Raw genomic sequence first — 21,860 nt, 5'->3', positions numbered from 1 at the left:
CGAAAAGTGTGACAGGTAAAGTTTACAGAACGGCAGTGATACCTGGTATGCTGTATGGCTTGGAGACAGTGGTGATAACGACGATTCTGTGGGAATCAGAAAAATTAAAAAGAGTAGGAATGATCAGATTAGAGGGACGGCACAAGCAGGGCGGGTTGGACACGAGCTGAGAAGAGATGTGGGGTATGTCAGGAGAAGGATGATGAGGATTGACCTGCCAGGCAAGAGGAAAGGAAGGCCAAGCAGGAGGCTGATGGATGTGATGAGGGAGGACATGCAGGTGGCTGGCGTGACAGAAGATGATGTGGGTGACGGGATGGGATGGAGACGGATGCGTTGCTACAGCGACCCCTAACGGGAAAAGCTGAGAGACGGAGAAGAACAAGACTAATGTGAAGTCACAATGATGCAAATAACATAACAAGGTGTTGTTGGGTCAAATACAGTACATGGGTCACGATCTGTCGCTATATATAATGACAACTGACTTTGACCATTCACAGTTTAATTGTTCGTTACTGTTCAGCATGAATGCAAAATAAACGACACAAACTTGCTGGGCAGTTGCAAACTTGAATAAAAATATTTTTATTTTACACAGCCTTTTACACATAGTTGTGAGAAGATTCCTGTTCGATCCCGATGAAACGAAGCGATAAACTTGGTAATCTGATTAAATGTGACGTTTAATAAGAATTTCAGAAGATTAAAAATAGATCTTCTAGTTAATCCCTTCAAGTGACTGTAGAATGAAGTTTGCGGTTAGTTGACCTCTGAGGTTTTGAAGTCAGGCTCTGACTCTGGAGGTCAGAGTGGTACGAACTATGAATTTTTAATATTTAATGAAGATTTACTTTAAAGTTTGTTTGTTTTTTCTCTACAAGTCCAACAGGCTTTAATGAAAAGCGATTGGCTGAAATAACTAAATCAGGGACATTTGTAGTGAACAAATGTTTCAATGTAGAATAAAAGTTTCAGACACAGCTTCTATTGTGTTCCGTGTTTGTAGGACACACTCGGTGCTCAAATGGATCTTTTGTGGAATCGTGTGAGTAATGGCCTGCGTAATTAAACGGGACGTGAACGATCGGGGCGGCAGACACCGTGCATCGTGGTCGTCTTGACTCAATCCTACACAGGAGTCAGCTGAGGCAGGTGAAGGAGCGTCGTCTCCAGCTGTCTGCTGCCTCATGCCGTCACATTCTGAGGGTCTGAGTAGCAGGTGCTCCTTTATCGCTCCTGCCAGATTTGGAATTCAGACACGGTCTGCTTGCTGGATGGGACCGAGAGGCTGCGCTGCACAGACGGGCAGGAAACAGGCGGTGAGGCAGGCTCCCCGGTGCGTTGATCTCTATTCACCCCAGAGCCTCAAGCTTGAGCACCCTAATAGATGAACTAATGAAGCAATGGGAGGGAGGGGGATTAGTCCTTGATATAAATAGAAGAAAGTCTGCTGAGAGACACTCAGTATTCTTCCAAGGTGGTCGTTTCACACCTGGTGTGTGCAGCCATGTTGCCGCCGAATGATTTGTGTGTGCAGAGCATTTATTTTAGTTTCCTGAGGCCCGGATGCTAGTGCATGACTTTGTTTTTCCACCACAAATAATAATACTGTAATAATCTGCTTATAATGCTGCCTGAAGTCCATTCAGAAATTAAGACAAGCAGAGTTTAAAAGCATGCTAATTTAACTCCGGCTTAATGCAGGTGCCCTGTGGAGGTTCTGATCATGTGTAGCACACAGAGGCAACCATTTGATGAATGAGTCCCAGTTTGGTTTGCATTTTGGGATTCACAGTTCCCATTCTTTAGAAAGTTTGCCAACTAACAAGCGTAAGCAAACAATAAAGGTTTAAAAAAATTAATTAGGAGTCATCTAAATGTGACCATGACAGTTTCAGTTTGCTCCTATTTAGGGAAACACAAACACAGCTTCTTCTTCTTCTGAAAAATAAAACAAAATGGGGTAAAGTCTCCACATGATGCACAAACCCTTTTAGAGAACACAATTTCATTATTTTCAAGCTGCATCTTTTGGGAATAGTGTAGTAGTTGATATTTAAAACGGTTTCTATTATAGAAATGTCAGTTCTAACTCTATCCCAGTCATCAAGAACAGCATTCAGTTGCATCTCTAATGCAGTGATGATGGTCAGGTCTTTTCAGAGCCTCCCTCACCACAGCAGCAAACCGGTACCAGCCCAAACTGTCACTGCTGGAATCCACCGGAAACAAAGACACTAATTGGTCAATGTAGGATTTTTTTTGTTTCACATTGTTTTTGCGTTACATTTGTAAGAAAAGCTGTAAAGAAATAATTTCCCTCTGAAATGCACTGAATTGAATTCATAAAAAAGTAGAATATCATAAAATGAAAGCAACTTAGTAAGTTGCATGTCTCTGAAATTATCAGAAGCTGGGCTAATTATGCCTTTTGTAGCTGTAGGAACATTTTCTGCACAGTAAACAGGCTGCATCAATCACGGCTTTATTATATTGTATTGCTCACTTTGAAGCTCCTTCCTGTGTATTTACTTAAAAGCAAAGGCAGAAAGACATTAATTCACCAAATTAATAAATGCATTTAAGATAGTTTTGCTCCTAACATTCAGAGAAAAGGTTTGTCTATTTCACCGGCAAGATGTGCAGCTGTTGGACTAATTAAAATTTACAGTCTAAAGATTATTTCCTGAAAAACGACAGGCATATTGTTGAAGCCAAAAATTCCCACTGAGTCATGAGTCATCATGAGCTCAGCAGCCTCCTGACTGCATGATAGCGCCTGCTGTTAAAAGGCTGATTAATTCAACACTTTGATAATGACTGGCTGAGAAACTTAGGAGAGAGGGTTGAAAGGCATTCATCAGTGCGGTGTGCCACAGGGGAATAACAGCAGCGCTTTCATAAGACAGGATTCACAGGCAAACGAAATAACACTAATGTGGATGCCTGAGCAGAATGAGGCACTCATCTGCTAAAATTGTTCCCTCCTTGTTGGCCTGTTTGGAGACAGACTTTTGCATTAAAAAGAAAGTGGCCTGGGTCAATTCTTCTGCTTTCAGCTCCCAACTTGGAGACGTAATATTTTTTCTTTACATTCCCTGGTGTAACGGATTTGGAAAAGGGAGACAAGGTTTCCATCACGTACTAAGAGGAATATTCCAGACAACGCTCTAATGCCTGTTGATGCCAAAAACGCCTCCAATAGAATTAAATAGCCTTTTCTCTTTCAAGCACTGGACTAGTTTGGTTTTGTCCATCTTTTACAAACGGGTAAAATGGCCGCCTGTTCCACTGCTGGGATTTTGACTGACTGGTTTTTCTTGACTGTTTTTGTATCAATAGACGCGTCAGCTCTGCTGTTTAGATTAGCTGTAGAGCTTTTCACTGTGGCAAGTAGAGCACAATGAAATGTTTTTGACTTTGACTCTGTTTGTCTTGTTTTGTAACTATATTATAAAAAGTCAATGAATATATTAAATCACATTTTAATACAGTGCAGTTAATGTGTTCCAGGAAGCATACGTGATTGAGTAATCCACGATCAAGATTTTTCTAATTACTTAGGGTAATTTAAACGTTTCTGAACCCCCCCATACTGATATTAAACCCCCTCTATCTGTATTACCTTTAAAACACTCTGATAGACTGTTTAAAGCGAAAGTCCGAGACTGACGGAATGGAACACACTTCCGGATGCCGTCAGCCAATAGGATGTGCGTACGGTGTCACGTGACTGCTGACCAAAAATCTGCGATGAGGTGGAGGTGTGAGCGTTGATGTGAATGCGCGTGGGCGGACTGTAGTTGTATTGTAACTGCAGGAAATACATAACCGCTATTGCCTGATGTGACATGAATGTGACATTCACAAATTCGGATTGCGACCTTTCATCACTTCAGGTATAAAGACGTAGATTTTATGCGATCTGTTGTGACGATTTTTTGTCTCAGTCTCCATCATAGGGAAACTGTTCTTTCACAGACGTCGCTCTGTTCTGCAGTCAGTCATTTTCACCATTCACTGCAGTCACTCTGTTTCTGGAGCCTTTATTTTTAGACCACAGCGATCGACCTGCATCGCTGGTCGGATGCCGGAGGGCTCACGTTTCCCCGTTGCTATTGCAAAATTAACAGACCCAACACCCCAAACTGTTCCCCCCAAATTTATGAATAGTCACAGTAGAAGCATGAGTGGATGTCTTCGAGCCACACAGCAGGCCATTATCCTCCTTTTTATTTTTTAAACACATATAAGGCTGATAACCACATAAAATAATAATGCAAAGCTATTTTATTCAGTTCTGGATGCACAAGAACTTCACGCCTCTCCCTCACACAGACAAGAAAGTGGTGTCTGGACACACCGCTGCAGGGCTTATTGAAAAGGTTGCTGATTTTAGTTGTTAATCAAGAAATATTGGAAGAAAATTGCTCTTTTTAAAAAATTTTCTAAAACTTGCAGGAGAGAAAATGGATTAATTTTCAAACGTCTATTTCCTGAGGCTGGTCCAACACCTTGGTGGCCTTTTGAATGAGCTGCAAGCAGATAGACATGAAGGAGGCCAGTGATGAGGTCTTTGTGTGCAGCACAGCCAGAATACGGAGCCAGGAAAGGCCGACAGCCACGCACGAGTTGATCATACCGCCACAAACAGAGAACATGTGAAGTCGTACTCGAGTCATGTCACACGTCATAATGGACTTCATTCATTTGTGTCATAGTAACACTAAGGGCTTAGACAGATTAGAATTGAGAACAAACCGTTCATTCCGAATGGTTGCCTCGTATTCCCCATGTTGGCGTACACTGTAAATGAGTGTGTGGTGAAGATGTGATGCTGTGTTTGATGAATGTCAGAAGATTAGGTTACAGCTTTTTTCTTTGTCACAAGAAGCTTCTTAATGAGATCCCACAGATTCCAGTCTTGCCCATGCAAAAAGCTTAGGAGTGCAGGTAATGTGAAGAGGAAAAGAAGAAAGACTGGAGCAGACGGGTGAAGACATAATGTACAAGCAGTAGTGTAGAGACGTGCAGATGTGATAGGAGAGAAGAAGAAGAAGAAGAAGAAAGCGCTGAACGGCTTCAAGGAAGAGAACTAACTCACACAGACAAAAGGGAAACGGAGGAAAAACCGAGGACGGAGAAACGGTTTGACAATACAGAAAAGAAACGCTGTGAAAAGTTGGGGGAAAAGACTGTGATCACTAAAACGTGGATGCCTGTGCAGTCTGCATGATGAGAGAAACAGCTGCCAGGCTACAGATAGGCAAAAATACGAGACATTGTGAAAGAAGCAGTCGGGGGAGATGCAGAGGTATCGTCTCAAGGCTGCTGTGCATTGACATCAGGGGCCTTTGCTGTTGCCTCACAGCAAAGATCCACGAGAAAAGATACAATTAAAAAAAGAACATTTGACGTACTGCATCCGATGCAGGCGGCACGGCGGCGCAAGGGTTAGCGCTGGTTAGTGTCTGCGTGGGTTCTCTCTGGGTTCTCCGGCTTCCTCCCCCCTCCAGAAACATGCGCTTCAGGTTGATTGGCCGTTCCAAATTGCCCGTAGGAATGAGTGTGTGTGTGCATGGTTGTGTGTCTTTGTGTGTGGCTCCGCGGTACACTGGCGTCGTGCCTGGAGTGTCCCCCGCCTCACGCCCTATGCCGCCGAGATAGGCTCCGGCTCCCCGTGACCCGCTGCGGCGGATACAGCGGTGGTGATCTGAAGATGACTGACTGACTGACTGCAACCGATGCATACAAAGTTTACATTGAAAGCCTCTGACACCTTTGCTCACAAAGTTTTATACTTGACTTTTTATATGGGGCTTATTTTCTCTCAAGAATATTTGAAATGCCTGCAAAACGTCTACAGTACAATGTGTGAAGTGGCTTTAATTGGGACTGGAGGACTGCAGGTTGAGAAAATGTATTTTCATTAGGTTTGGACGTGAAGTCTTGGAATGCTTATGGTTGCTGTCTTCTGCACACCAGTCAAGTTGTATTTATAACACTTTATGGCTAAATAAATGTTTTTCCTGCATCAAATTTTAATGAGTTCATTCCAGAGTCTGAGGGATGCTTGTGGCAAAATTCAGGAAATTGCCTCGGTGCCACAAACAACAATAACGTTTGACAATCAAAAATATATCCAGTACTTCCTCACAATGGGCTGGACTTCAGGACATTCAACACAGCCATTTGATTTGACACTAAGATCAAGTAAAGACTATCTCCAGATGTTGATTATTGGTACTTATCTTTTGACAAACAGAGGAAAGTGGAAAAGGAACGCATGCTGTGCCAATGCTTGATACGGGAAAGTGTGGGTAACAACACCCAGATAGTGCATCAGGAGCAGAAGGAGCCTTTTTATAACTGGAACATTAAGATGACGGACGGTTCGATGGTTCCCCAACATGTGGTCCGAACTGGTGCAATGTTACACTAATAAAACCGTCATCTCTACTTCTAAATAAGAACAATAAATGATCCATTCTCAGCAATATCCAGAGATTGGAAACCATCACTGTTCCAAGATGGAAAAGTCTGCCATCAAAGTAAAAGGTGCCTCACATCACCAGTGTGACCTGCAGGTCTGTGTTTTAAAGATGAGGCATGTTGGGGAGACATCAGAATGACTTCTCCACTCTTCAGATGCAGCCTCATCGCGTGTCGATCCACCAGGCCTCCAGTGGCCCATCAAAGATCTGAGAGAAGGAGTAAAAAGGATTTTTCACACCTTACAGGAACATTTTCTTCAGCAGTATTTACCTTCTTTGCTGAAAATGTGTCGGTTCTTGGATCTTCTGGAAACATGAGATTAAACATATTTTTTTAAAACACTTTTCTATCTCAGCTGACTGATTTCTAGATGAAACTACCTACTTTCATGTTGTTCAAATTAAAGGATCATTCTCTGTGGATAAATTGTCTGGTTTGACAACATTTTCTCATATGTAGGATCTACATTTTGTATTTAAGCCTCTCTGTTTCATACTGCACTTATTACAACTAAACAAAAGGTGACCACACAACCATACCAAGCAACATGCCATAACATGGCATGAAAAATATGTCATTTGTATGATTGAGACAGAAGATAGAGAGCAAAAAATCTATGCAGGTCAGTGTGTTCCCCTTCAAGGCAAAGACAATCTAAATTCACAAGAGGGTTGTACAAAGCAGGCTAAAATATGCTAATTTTTAAATTATTCATCGAGATTTGAAATTACTTGAAGACAGCACAGAAATAATTCTGTTCCTATCCTTTAATTTTATGCACATTAAGCAACTAAAATCCCCATGCATGCTTTCAAGGTCATGACAAACTCCTCCGCATCAAGAAGAGAATGTTTTCTAAATGGATGAAATTAACCTGCATTTCCTTCGTCATGATGAGAGTTAAATGGACCAGCGAGGGCGGGGCTTTACGTTGATTCACTGCTGGACAAACAAAAGGACAGTCAGTCGGACTTTTGAGAGGGAAATGCTATAAACTGACAAACCGACATAGCTACTGACTCCAGATCAGCAACCACAGAATCTGTTTAGGAACATGTGATGCAGAGACAAACCAAGCCAATAATGACTTTTCTAAGAGGAAAATGATTATTTTTTTATAGTGGCTTGGATCCAGCTTTGTTCTTGTGTTATATTTTCATTGCATCAGTGTGTAACGATCCGGCTGTCATAACCAATCCTCGCTCTCCTTTTTCATCGACAATCAGTTTGTAAAATGACAACTTTATGTACAGAGGGAATTTTTAAAGCGACAAGTTCATTGCAAATAATCTGAGAATAAGGTAAACAAATGAGTTTCCATTATGACACATGCACCCACTGTTGGATGTAAAACAATGAGTGTGTGTGAACGCTACGCAAAACGAGTGAAAGAGTTATTAAAGATCCAAATTTAACAAGACAGCAAAATGTTTCTTTTGTTTACCCCGTCACTGCAGCTTTGCTTTCAGGCAGCTTGAAATTAATTGGAATGTCATGTCCATTGTACGACAATCCATCCTCGACCGCTAAACTGCAAGTGAGCAGACGATGTAGCATCAGAGTGTAATTCTAACAGGAAGCATTAGAGTCCAATTATAAATGAAATACCTCTAACTTATAACACAATATTGCATCAAACACAACTTCAGACGTTTTATACCTTAATCACTGCCATTTGAAACAAGTTAAAGCGTTTATATCAGTCATGTGCACGCATAAAATATGCACAAAACGATATCACACTGACAGACCATCTTTTTATGACACCACTGATGGTAGACAAAAGAAGAGTTTTGTTTGGAACAAATTACTGTAAATATACAAGCCTGTGATTGGCGTTTTGGCTTGAAAACTTATTCTAAAGCTTAAATAGAATTGACAAAGTAAGTTAGGATCTGTTAGCACAGCTGTGAAAGCTGACAAGATGACGAGTACATTATTCACCCCAGACTCTCCCACAGGAATTGGGTATAAAATGATGTTTTCAGTCAAAGTAAATATCTCTAAGCAGTCATTTGTGAATGTAAACATGTGGAGAGCTGCGGCAGCCTATTAGAATTGTTAGAGCGCCGACAGATCCTCAGAATTCACAGTATATCAAAGTCTGTGTGGCGTGAAATACTAAATTAAAATGCAATCTTTACTGCACATTTCCACATGGGTGAACTCACCTTCCTGTTTGACGAGTTAGATGTCACACAATTTAAAGTGCTGTACTCTGATCTTCTGTGGGAGGCAGCAACAGTTCGGTGGTCGACCAGGAGGACGTCATCAGAGGCAGGGTCAAAGGTGATTCTGGGATTGATTGAACTGTGATCCGTGCCTGGTCCTCATCCATCTGTAACGTCCGAACAAGAGGGAAACAGGATTAACAGACAAGTTCAAATACAAATTTGAGCCAAGATTGAAGAAGAGAAGAAAAACAGCTTTTCGTACAAGACGACACTGTGAATATAAACCGTGACAACGGTGAACTGTGTAAAAAAAATCACAAAAAAGTAGGGAATGGGGGAGAATGTCTTGGTATGCTAACTCCACATGATGAGTGGATGTGCAGAAACAAGGATGACGATGACAAATGAAGCCTCCCCGACCGTTCCATCAGCAGGCCTTCATCTGTCTCCTTGGTGAGATGCGGCTCAGCGCTCTGAGCCATGTAAATACAAGACGCTGGTCTCCTCTCTGTGAGATCGATAGCTACTAAACAAAGACTACATCTCTGACAAATTGGATGGATGTGTTTACTTGGGACAAACACGTAGCGCAGATAAGCCTTGGATATTGAGTGTGACACATATTTTTACCTGACATGAAGGTTGGTATGACAGTTCCTGTTTTTTTAAAGACGGAGTATGATTGGGTTCTGAGGAATCAGACCACCTACTCTACTTCTGTGAGAAAACAAAACATTCCAGACTTCTCTGCACTATTCATTCATTCATTCATTCATTCATTCATTCATTCATTCATTCATTCATTCATTCATTCATTTTCTTAACCGCTTCATGCGCTGGCGCGGGTCACAGGGAGCTGGAGCCTATCCCAGATTGTCTTAGGGCATGAGGTGGGGGACACTCCGGGCATGACGCCAGTGCGCCGCAGAGCTACACATAGACACACAAACACACACACACACACACACACACACACACACACACACACACACACACACACACACACACACACACACACACACACACACACACACTCACTCCTACAGGCAATTTGGGACAATTAACCTGAAATGAATGTTTTTGGAAGCCGGAGAACCCGGAGAGAACCCACGCAGAAACATGGGGAGAACATGCAAGCTCGAACCCAGAACTGCCTTGCTGCGCGGCGACAGCGCTGCCCACTGCACCACTGGGCCGCCCTTACTGTCGCTGTGCTGATGTCGGTGTAGGATGTATGGACGTATGTAGGCTCTGACAGATAGACTGTTCAGGACAGACATATCCATTCACATATGGGAAGCTGTCCTAAATAAGCCTTCAGATGTCAGCCGGACAGATTTTCCATTGACATTATGATGGGATAGATGCTGGATCTTCTCAGATCTGCAAAGATTTCATAGACTTTCAGGTTTTCTTTGTCTCGTTTTGGAAGTTTGACCCCTGGGAAGAGCTCAGATGTGACCCCTTCAGTGACACACAATCATAAATACAGCTATGAATGTGACGTACGATGGGAACACTCACGTCTCCACCTTGAGATGGCCAGACACATGATGGGAACATACATTTAGAGATTTAACAACCGTTCGCTCACACACACACACACACACACACACACACACACACACACACACACACACACACACACACACACACACACACACACACACACACACACACACACACACACAACATAATCCAGCGACCTGCTCTGACGGCCCGCTCTGGCTCAAATAGACTTGAGTTGCCCTTGTGCATCATGATTCAACATGAACTGACTGGAATTAACACAGGATGACATCCTCTGATGTGTATTGCTCCATTAATCAAGACAGGAGTGCTACCAGTCTATTGTACCTCGAATAGCTTCAGATCATGGTCCAAGGGAGTCGGGCGGATTGACATCAATAATGGATCTCAGTGGCGGGGCGTCTCCATTCTCTTCTGGGTTTCTTTACTGTGCTGCAATAAAACCACCCCCAAAGAAGAAGAGGAGAAAAGATGGCAGGTAATGACAGAATAAATAAAGGGAAAGGAGGAACTGACATGTAAGGAGAGGCAACCGGATGAAGACAAATAAAAAAGGGTCGCTGTAAAGGTGTAGTTAAGGTCTGACTGACAAATCAGAAGCAAGTTAAAAAAGCCAACAGGCTTAATGTCCCTTCTCTGTCTATGCAGCTCACCGTGACAGCTCTGTTCTTCCTCTGACACATTGACTTTAAGATCCCTCACCGCACCTTAAACATTATAAATGCACAGAGTGCAACCCAACTCTACTTAAAGTAAACTTCCTTGGTCTGCATTAAAAATGTAAGCACATCTAGACAAAAATTTCACTCAGCTATGAGTGCATTTAACTTTCTCAGTGGGGCCCTCATCACGCTGAGCACGAGTGCTGCCAGTCTGGTATCCCTTTTTCTATCTAATGATCAGACGTTTTTCTATTTAAGCAAAGTACATTTGAGAATGAATCATAATAAATATTTTTAGTAGAAGCATTTGAAGTCATACCAAAAAAAGAACACAAGTCCTACTCTGCATAAATTATACAGAGGAAATATTCAAGAAAATAAAAATAAAAATCTATTTTATCACAGGAAAACAGATTCCCAATGAAACACCTTGAGGCACAGTTTTCACAGCAGCTGTGAAGTGACAAAGCATCATGAACACTGCACAATTTCCTGCAATCCTTAAGTATATATGATGAACAATGTCTATCAACAATGCTGCTTTTTAGGGGAAATGAAAATATTGGGATATTGACATTCCAGAAAACACCTGGATAATTACCATTGAAGGATTGGTAGAGAAACTAAACCCCCTGCTGTACCAGTCCAGTTCCTGTTACACTGAACCCCATCCATAGAAACAGCTTAAACATGTGTGCTAAATGACGTGAATATAGTGAAAGAAAACGTAAAATCAAGTCTAAATTAAAGTCAATAGTTGAACTGAAGCTGCAGTTAACAGGAGCAGTTCAGCATTTTTAAACCTTGGTTTGGGGTAAATAACAATCTGTTTACCCCTCTTGCTCTTGCATCTTACAGTAAAAGGCGCTCAGTGCTCACGGCACACAAAGAATGCTCCGCTGTGCAGTCTTATAAAAAAAACTCCTATGCTTGAAGTTTTGCTGGCCAGCAACAACAAATTGCCTTACAGTAGCTCCGTCGCATCTCTTTGTAATCAAAAACTTCCTGCTTTTGAGCGGCGAGAAAGCAGCAAACTTGTTTCTGGCAGAGAAATGCTAATATCAAAGGGAGGAAAAGTTCAGAAAGTTAAAAAAGCATAAAGAAAGAAGAACAAATTTAGCTGCGTGGTCAGAATGCAGCGAGAGTCAGCGTGGTCAAAACAGGCATGAGTGCTGCAGGACAAAAGCGTGTTCCTGCACATACAGTAAGTCAGTAGCACAAGCATGAAGATGTTTACTAGTGTGTGAATGTTTTATTTTTTCTTTTGCAGTCATTAATTGTATCTCCTGAGGGACATTCAGGACACCATCAATGCTCCATAGTATTCTACAGCTGTGTAGTGTGTGTGTGTGTGTGTGTGTGTGTGTGTGTGTGTGTGTGTGTGTGTGTGTGTGTGTGTGTGTGTGTGTGTGTGTGTGTGTGTGTGTGTGTGTGTGTGTGTGTGTGTGTGTGTGTGTGTGATATTCACACATTTCACTGTTTATAAATGTAAATAATATTTCATTTACATAACTGTCATGTCAGGAACGCTGGAGTGACTGAGAGCCTCGATGTGAGGAAACAGCAGCAGATCTTCTTGATTTGACCGTTTCCTTAACAAAACAGAATTATTATTCCACACAAGCTTATACTCACCCTGTCTTTTCCAAACATGGTATTCCATTTGGACGACAGTGTTTCTCAAAAATTAATCATGATTAATGGGGTGCATTTTTACAGGGTTCTGGTGGTCTGGAGTCGATCCCAGCTGATTCAGCAAGACACCCTGGATGGATAGTCACACTTCAGAAGTGTAGGTTATTTTCTGGATAGAATGAACTACACAAGTCGCCTGGAATTGGATTGTTTCTGATTCATTCTTGAATACCATTCATATGTGTACCCTGATCATATATGTGTCAACTTCCTGCTGAACAGTCCCATCAGATTTCATGTGGCTCTTCTCCCACTGAGCATGCTCACGTCAATGTTTTGTCCGCAACGGACAACTCAAACGTGTAGAATTGCGGCAGTGACAACTGGTTGACATGAGTTTGCAAATGTAGCAGATAAATGGGAGAACACTTCTGAGTTATTCCTGAGTTTTCCTCCATACTCAGAAATTGCACTATTAAGATAATGGAGCTGAGAGCGAATTAAACATCTGAAACAGAATTTATCATCTTGGAGGGGAAGTGCTTCTCCTGTGGAGTCCAGAGGTCGAGCAGCAGTTGAAATTAATCTCAAAACACTCATTTTAAACTTTGGCATACTGCACAGAAGTAGTATAGATACTGAGCTACTCAGTCATTCTCACCACTTACTCCCTTTTGCACCAGGTTTTTTAAAAGTCTGGCACGGATGCTCATCAGTAACAGGTGTCATCTAGTCCTGCTCCACGTAGGCCTACATGACATGGGGGCAAGAGGTCATGTGGGCCATCATTCCAGGTGGTTGTTGAGACTCCTGCCCATCTACCTCAATAACCGTACAACGGCCGCCGCCTCTGGCATTGCAGACCTGGCCTCAACGAGAACTGGATCATCACACAGGAGGTGGAACATGCAGGCATTATTTTGCAAATGCTCATCTGCTGAATGCTGCTTTTGGACTGAAGCACCCAAAGACATTCCTCACATGAGGAGCTGGGAATCTATGGTTACGATACGGATTGTCAACATTTCAGATTTTTGTTTTCCCTTTACAAATTCAATCATTAAATCATATAAATGTCTTTTCAATGTCCTTAAGACACACTTCCACTCTTGCTCGTATGTATGGCAGTGGTCCGTTTTCTCTCCCAATTTCAAAGGTTTTTGGTTATTCATACTTGATGGTTCATATTTTCTGCTGAAGGGAGATGACCACAAAGAGCCAATCACCACTCTCATCTTTAGATCATGTATTTGTACTTTGGGCTACATAGTCAAAGTGAGAAGTATCAGTAAGAATGATGTTTGGTATAGAACTTAGTGTTGTATTAATATCAGTAAAATCCTACTTATACCCCTCCTCTCTCTCCTGTCTGCAGTAAAACTCAATGACAGGACGTTAAACTGAAATTGTTTTGGCAGGAGGATGCTAGCCTGCTGGCTACATCAGCTGAACACGATGTGTCACTTCATAAGCTATAGGTGTCGTCATTTGGAGTGACAGATTGAATAGTTTGTAAATCTCATTCAGACCAGCTGTTCCCATACCGGCATCACTCTCCATGTTTAAGGCAAACTGTTTTGAATTAGATGACAGCTTGCAGATAGCGCCACCGGCTAAGTCATGACTGTGAGCACCACATTCATTCAAAGGTAATGCGTTTGTCACATGGTTGATCCAAGAGTGATCACGCCTTGTTGACCTCATCTTGACAGTCTCTCAGATCTTCGAAGCGCTGCTCTGTCAGGCGGGACACATTTCACAATGCGCCTTACCGTGATGCAGCTCTGATACAGACGGCGTGAGACTTCACAGGGTCCTGGAGGTGATGTTTTTACACCTCAGCAGAAATATGCAGCGCGTTGCAAAGCAAAAAAGATGTTCACTTAAAAGGTGTTTTATGAGTTGTGGTCAATAGGAGTATTCAGGATAGACAATGGTAACATCCTTAAACTTATCATTTAACCATGATTTGCCCAACTTGAGTAAAACTTTAAAGCAACGCAAGCAGTGGATGTGATTATTTTCTATCCATACAAGAGTCTTTTTTTCAAGGTTTCTTGTTCAAAACAGCAGGATGAGTCGTGAAACTTCATAGTTTTTTTAAAATATGACAGGTTTTTTTTCTTTAAACTGAAGCTCAGTTCTGTGACTTCAATGGCTCAGCAAAACCAAAGGATGAAACAACTGAATCACACAGGTCTTGTTTGCTATTCAAGGAAAAAAAGACAACTGAGTTCTAATAGCTACAATCATTCGTTGCTTTCTAGGTGTAGTTTTATTTATGTTTTTTTTTTAGTTTGTGCAGCTTTAAAGTATTCAGGGGTGTTAGAAATCAAAGCAAGCTGAACATTCCAATGAGACAGTAGTAAAAATGGTACAACGCTCTCTCAATATTCCAGAGATTTTTTTCAGTTGAGCAAACAATGACTCAAATTCTCTAAAGTCAAAATAGCACCATCATTACTCCACTGCCACCACCTTGTTCCCCCCCACCAAAAATCCCACATTCATCTCAATTAGCTCATGTGGTTCATGTTTTTATAAAAACTATAATCAGAGCCGTGGACCAAATCATTTATGATTCTGATCACATGGACCAGTGTTAGTCCAACTACATCCAACAAAATCTACTGCAAATCTAAGCCGCCCTTAAACTATACAGTATGGGTTTCTGTTCAGCTCATCTAATACACAGAATCTATTGTCTTCCCAGCATACTGTATATTATCTTCCATAATATCCTAAGTGAACTTACAAAAAAGTATTGCATAAACATTTTGTTAACACGCCTCATAACACGACGACACACATGCCTGTGCGCCGGCTTCCTGTCCCTCTCTGACCTCATTTTGTGTGAGGCGCAGTATAGCCATGCCCCTTGTAGACAAAATCCATAATTTCTATTTGATGGTGCAGTCAGGCTGGGGCTTTCTGGAGGACACTGCCTGAAATTGATGTGTCTCATTTCAGGTCCACTGAGGACGCCAATTACCCTTTGGAAACTCTTTGAGGATGCTACCAGTGCGATCGTGACTTTCTATCCACGTTCTGTTCTTTCCTGCTGTCTCTCCTTTCCTTGACGATTCCTTTCCTGCAGTGTCTTTACCTCCTGTCCTCAGCATAAACAACCTTTTCTTCTTCGACTGTGAACTCGTGCGCCTCCTGCTTCCTTGTGTATTTCTATCTCATGCTCTGTAACAGGTTTGTGTGTTTCACACACATATCTGTGGAGATTCTTGGCCATCAAGGTCATGGTGGATCTCTGTTTCCTGAATTCATCTGGATTTGTAGTGAATTTCTTTAATAAATAGGTAATGTAGGTCAGAAGTGTGTCTTGAATTTAAACAAGCTTGTAATATACCTTTGAAAAGACTCCTGGAAAGGAAGTGATGTCACATTATCAGGAGCGAGATGGCCGCCCTCCTATCACACAGCTGTGAGGTTACTTAGAGGAGCCAGGCTTCTCACTCTGGTCAGATCACCAGCAACTCTACACCAGTCTGTTTGCTCTCAGACTCTCACCATTCTTCACTCCAGAAACCTCTCCACTCGACTCCATTCTTCAAGCCGTGTGCGTCTACACCCAACGTGAGTTGTTTTGATCAGACCTCCATCTTTGTTCTGAGGCGCCATGCGGCCAACAAACAAATGTTTGCACACTGGACTCGGTGCCACCAGGCCTTTCCCTCCATTTATAGTTTGATTATTTAAAGTTATTAAGTTGTATTGAATGTTTGGTCATTTCCTTCAGTTTATATATCATGCATTTAAGTATTTATCCTTTGTTTATTGCCTGAATGTATGATGAGTTTATTGTTTGGTCGCTTGGTTTATTGAACAATTATATTGACGCTTATTACAATTAGTGAATTCATTAACTTAGTTTCTTAATATTATTATTTGAAGTTATTTATGAATTTAAACCTAGATTTGGATATGATTTCCTTTTCATTGTGATGGTTTATCATTTCTGAAAATGTTTTATTACCAAATTGAATATTGATTTAAGATCAATTGACTTTATTTATTGTAGTTTGCTTATTGAATATGCATTGATTTAATGAATCGGACATAATTATTGATGAAAATGTATTTGTTTATTCTTTCTGTACAGCACACACCCAAATCCTCAGTAAACACGCCATTGTGGCTAAACTCAGTTCTCTGTCTCCGCCTCCTCCAAGGTCAGCTTAATACGTGACCTGCCTGCTCACCTGTCAGTCACTTAACCTGAACTATACCAAAGACAATCTTTCAATACCGGATCAGAAAAGTGTGTAATACTTTCTGTAGAACTGAATTTTCATTTCTAATCAGGAGGAACATGAGAAATGTGGCTTCTTTACAGCACGAACGTATTTTCACCTCTGAACATTAAAACCAGTTCTATTCTGAATTCACTGGTGAATATGAGTTAAATGCATGTTACAGCTACACCGGATTATCATGACGTACGCCTACAGCTCTGAAGGAAATGGTTCTCCAAGTATAGAGCAACAAAGGATTATTAAATATGTCTAAACTATCTGTCCACGTCAAAACAAACGTCTTGGTTTTGAAAATCCGTAGAGATTATTATAGTATATTATATAGTAAATTATGGATGTAATGAGGGAAGACATGAAGGTAGTTGGTGTGAGAGAAGAGGATTCAAAGGACAGGGCTAGATGGAGGAAATTGATTCGCTGTGGCGACCCCTGAAGGGAAAAGCCGAAAGGAAAAGAAGAAAAAGATATAGTAAATTATTATATTACATATTATCCAGATCTTATGGTTTGTGTTTATTTAATGAGTACTTCCATGAGAATGGTTTCCTGGGTAACAAGCCCTCTGTAATGGTACAGCCTTAAAAAGCATAAAATATTTTTAAAAATCACACATAAGGTGGGCGTAAGGTTTCCCATCATAAAGTACTGATATCACCATTGGCAACGCTCCTGGCTATAACTTTTATCCCCTGACCATAAACTTTTGTGTCAAACAGTATCGTCCTTGGTGAAGGGCGGTTCCATGGCTCTAGCCACCACCTACCTGCTGGACTTTTGTGCCCGGTGATGTCTCAACCTGTTGCGTCGTATGGAGTGACTCCTTGTCAGCCAATGGGAGCGAGAGGAGAGGACCAGTTCACTGCTCTTTCAACAGTGGAGGTCTGCATAGTTCTTTTTCAGATCTTTTTAACACGGTGCTTACATGTTTGTCATGTTTTTAACCTTTTCAAACTCTTACTGGTCAAATTTTTTCCCTGCACCATAACATGCATCATGACACATCTGTTGCCACGGCTGTTGAGCCTCTTATGATTGTGAATGTGGTCGTGTCAGGAACTAAACCAAGAGCTCCCATTCTGGCGTAATTTGAACAGGAAAAAAATGATCTTTATTTGGATGGTGACAACAGAGGCAAGAGGCAGACAAACACAGAAATCTGCTTGATGTTTCACAAATAATACCTCATCTGCTATTCTGAGACAAACCAACAGTTCAGGTGTTTTGCTTCTCATAGTTATCAGGTCTGCGTTGCTGTTGCTTAACAGTGGCGCAAAAAAACCATTCCAGCTGCAACCCATTAGGAGGGTTTGACAGGATCACACAGAACGCTGGGTGGTCATTAAAGCTTCCAAACAGACCTGGTAGGACTGTTTTAAAACTTTTTTGTTGTTCAAAAGGGTGGAGTGGTACAGCTAATGTTTAAAAAAGGTCTATTTTGGCATTCAAATTACAGCATTAGCAAATTTTTAGAACAAAGCAGAGAAGTCTTTATTTTTGTGTAACAGTCCTGTAGTATTTGGTGTAGACTGTGATGGATTATCGTTTCACATTTTGTCTTACTTCAAAACTTTACTGCGTTTTTAGTCAAAATTCTCCCCTTTGTTCAGTTCCCCACCTTTGGGTTTGCTGATCAGTTTCATCTGGGTCTCATTACCAAGTTCACATTACCAAACTGAAGTGACTCTGATTGACTTTGTTTTTTTCCTTCATTCAACAACATACTGGGTTTTGGGGGTTTTTTCAAGGTTGTATGAAAATAAAAAATCTTTTCAAATCAGATTTGGGTCATTTTCATATGTGGTTCCCGACGGGACACCTCTGATCTGATCTGATTCCTGGCTCAGCAACATAAATGAGGAAAGACAGATTGTGTTCTGGACACAGGCTGTTTGATGACTCCAGCACCGACAGCGAGGTAAAGTGAAATGACAGGACAGATGACCGCGACGACTAGAATAAAATGTCATCCACATACTATTGTCCATCTCTAATGCCCTCAAAGCCACCCGGTGCTTTAAGAGGATCATGGATATGAAGTGAACCACAAAGACCCGCTCATGGTTATTTTGCTTCCTCAGGAACTATGGCGATGAGATTAAAGGTGTGTCAAGTGGCTGTAGCTGTGGCCACAGAGGGAATCTGCCTCATTGATAGTCAGTAGATATGAAGGCAGTTTCGCCTCTTTTACACTTGATGCTGGGCACTTTTGTTAAATTGCTTTGAAGAAGCCTTTTTGCACTTGGCTGTCTCAGAGGAGCTCACACTGTTCTGGAAGGTCACGTCGTACTAAATACAATATGCTGTTTCCATAACAATGTAGTTCATTACTATGACAGTTCACTCAGTAGCCTCATACTGAATTTGTAGAATTTTGTGTAAGTAGTAGAATTTTTTCTTCAGATCTTCAGCATGGTACTATTTCCCAGTGAGCCTACAGAAAAAAATCAGATCTGTCTTGTCTACCTTTATCACTAAGGATATTCCAGTTTGACCATTTCTCACCCTGGTTGAGGAAATCAGAGGGTACAGGTGGAAGAAGTGTGTGAATCTGTCCTGGTAGGCAAGTAGGAGGATAATTAATTGATCCCAAAGGAAATTTATTAATGATGTATTCTCTACCAAAATCATTTATATTTCCACAGTGGGAGAAAGGTGGAAAGAGAGGAAGTGAAACAAAGATGACGGGAAGAAGGAAAACGACTTCAAAAGTCATGAATGAGGGTTTAAAAAAACATTTCTGGTGACGCCTGTCCAGGAATTATTTTATAGTCAGCAGTGCCATCTAGAGGTTAAAGATGTAAGGACATATGCTGTAAATTTAAATAAACACTAGTCAGAAGTATATCTGACCACAGGTTCATTGTCAACCTTGAATCTTACAGCAAAGACATCCTGCAATACCTACACATAATATAATAATAGCATAACAGGGATTTAAGTCTAAACTTTTTCATCATTGTGTTTTTATTTTAAAATAGGAGTTGTTTTAAGTGTGAATTATTTATGTGGATTTGTCTCTTTGGTCTTCAATATTTCCCTGCATTTAAGGGTGAGTAGTTCAACAAATTTTCATTTGGAGCCTTTCTGCTTTTGTGACTTTCTATTAAAGTGGATTCATTTCACCATGAAAGGCCTGAAATTTCTTCAGATACTAAAGAAAGAAGCGTCATATACAGTAAACATCAGGGTAAGTCTTGGCTTTGAATGTGGGGGACCTGAAGGTGATCCAGATTGTGTTTGTATAAATGATCCAAATCTACAGTACAAGTTGTAATGACTTCTTTTGGAGAACACTTGGGGAAAAAAGGGAAACAGAAAACTAGATACTTCTACTGAAGAGAGGAGGACAGTGGCTTTTTTAAAATTATTTTATTTAGGTCCGTAACCCTAAGTTCAACATAGTTTCAGTTTCTAAGTGTCAATTAAAACTAGCCTGGTTTGGAATCAGGACAAGCCTTAGACTTCCTGAGACACTAACTGGAGATCACACACCCTCTGCTATTCTGACATGTCTTGACTTTTATAACCTTGGTGATAAAGAATATTAAAGTTTAGAGAAAATCACATTTTCAAATTCAAACTTAGCGCCTGGAAAATACTTCTATTTCATTTTCCATTCTTATAAGAATGGAGGCTTCAATATTTTGTTACAACCCTAGATTGAGGCATTCTCCCCTCCTGAAGAGGCCATGTATTTGGGAAATGAAAAGGAAAAGGAGAAGAGTCCGCTTGTTGCACAGTCCAGGAAATGTAGGCCACTCCCGTCTCGGTATTCATCGCTCTCTAAATCCAGGGCGTTTCCGCTGAGACTTGGGCCTCTTCCCACATTTAGCCTGGCAGTGATTGAAGAGGGTAAAGAGGCTGAGGCGCGCATCTGTAGTCATGAGAACAGGGTTTAATAAAAATGTAGATAGTTTGCAGAAGAGGCACATATTCTATACATGGTGCAATGTCACAAAATTATTTCTGAGCATCTAACCGTTAGAGCCATTTGGGGTTAGAGTCCTCCTCAAGGCAACTAAGAAGTGCAGCCTGCAGGGGACAGGGCTTTATCGATAGATAAACACCCCAACTTCAAAAACTGTTCCCTGACCGGGGATTTCAAAGTAGAATTAGTCAACCTGAAGCCATATTTACAAAAATAAAAAATTATAGAATCTGTAAGACAACCCAACTGGACCAGGAAGCCCATTTCCACCTGTGGACTGAAAAAGTACTACTGACTTTGTTTTAAATATAAGATAATGACTTTGTCATAGTCCCAGTTCCAGTTTTCCCTCCTGTCCTCTGTATTCTGGGTTTGCTCCCACTCAGTCCACTCATTCAGGTCACACGTGTCGCTTAAACCACCTGCTTTCCATCTCCAATCAGGCTCCACCTAATTAAACTCGGCTCACAACTCAGTTCACAGCCAGACTGTCGTTGACTCATCTTACTCTTCAGTTTCTTGGCCTTTTTGAGATGTTGTTAGTTTCTTGGGTTTTGCCTGTTGGCCTGTGCTTTGCCTGCTCTCGTGAAACCTGTTGTAGGAGTTTAATTAAATTAGGAATTTGGACTTCTCCTCTGGTGTTCTGCTGGTGGGTCCTGACCTCACCCTTAACAGACTTCTCAAAATAATTACGAGTGTTCTAAAAACAATGACAGTATTTTGCAATACTATTCACTATTTTACGATAAGTAAAGAAATATTCATTATTCAAGAAATATTTTAACATAATATATATTTTCATTTTTGAGACATTAAAAAGTGCTCAGATTGTGACTAAGGAATTTTTAAGTTGAAAATAGGACTTAACTTTAATTTTATCTTATTTAGGCAATTTTATCATTTAAAACCCTATTTTTGGGCAGTGCATTTGTGCATATGAAGTCTATTTTTTTGATAACTGCAGTTCCTGGTACCACTTCAGTAAATATTACAACGATCATATCTACCGTTGCTCGAATAGCGGTGACTATTATTCATCCGTCCCCTCCAAACAGAGCAGACCAGTCAGGGCGGTAATTCTGCAGCGCGCCTGCAGGTGGGGATAGAGGTTCTGTCCAACTCTTCCTCTGGAGTCACAATAAGATAGAAATATACGTTACTGATC

The sequence above is a fragment of the Antennarius striatus genome, chromosome 12 (genome assembly GCF_040054535.1).
Source record: "Antennarius striatus isolate MH-2024 chromosome 12, ASM4005453v1, whole genome shotgun sequence".
NCBI lineage: Eukaryota > Metazoa > Chordata > Actinopteri > Lophiiformes > Antennariidae > Antennarius > Antennarius striatus.
This window is presented reverse-complemented; position numbering follows the sequence as displayed.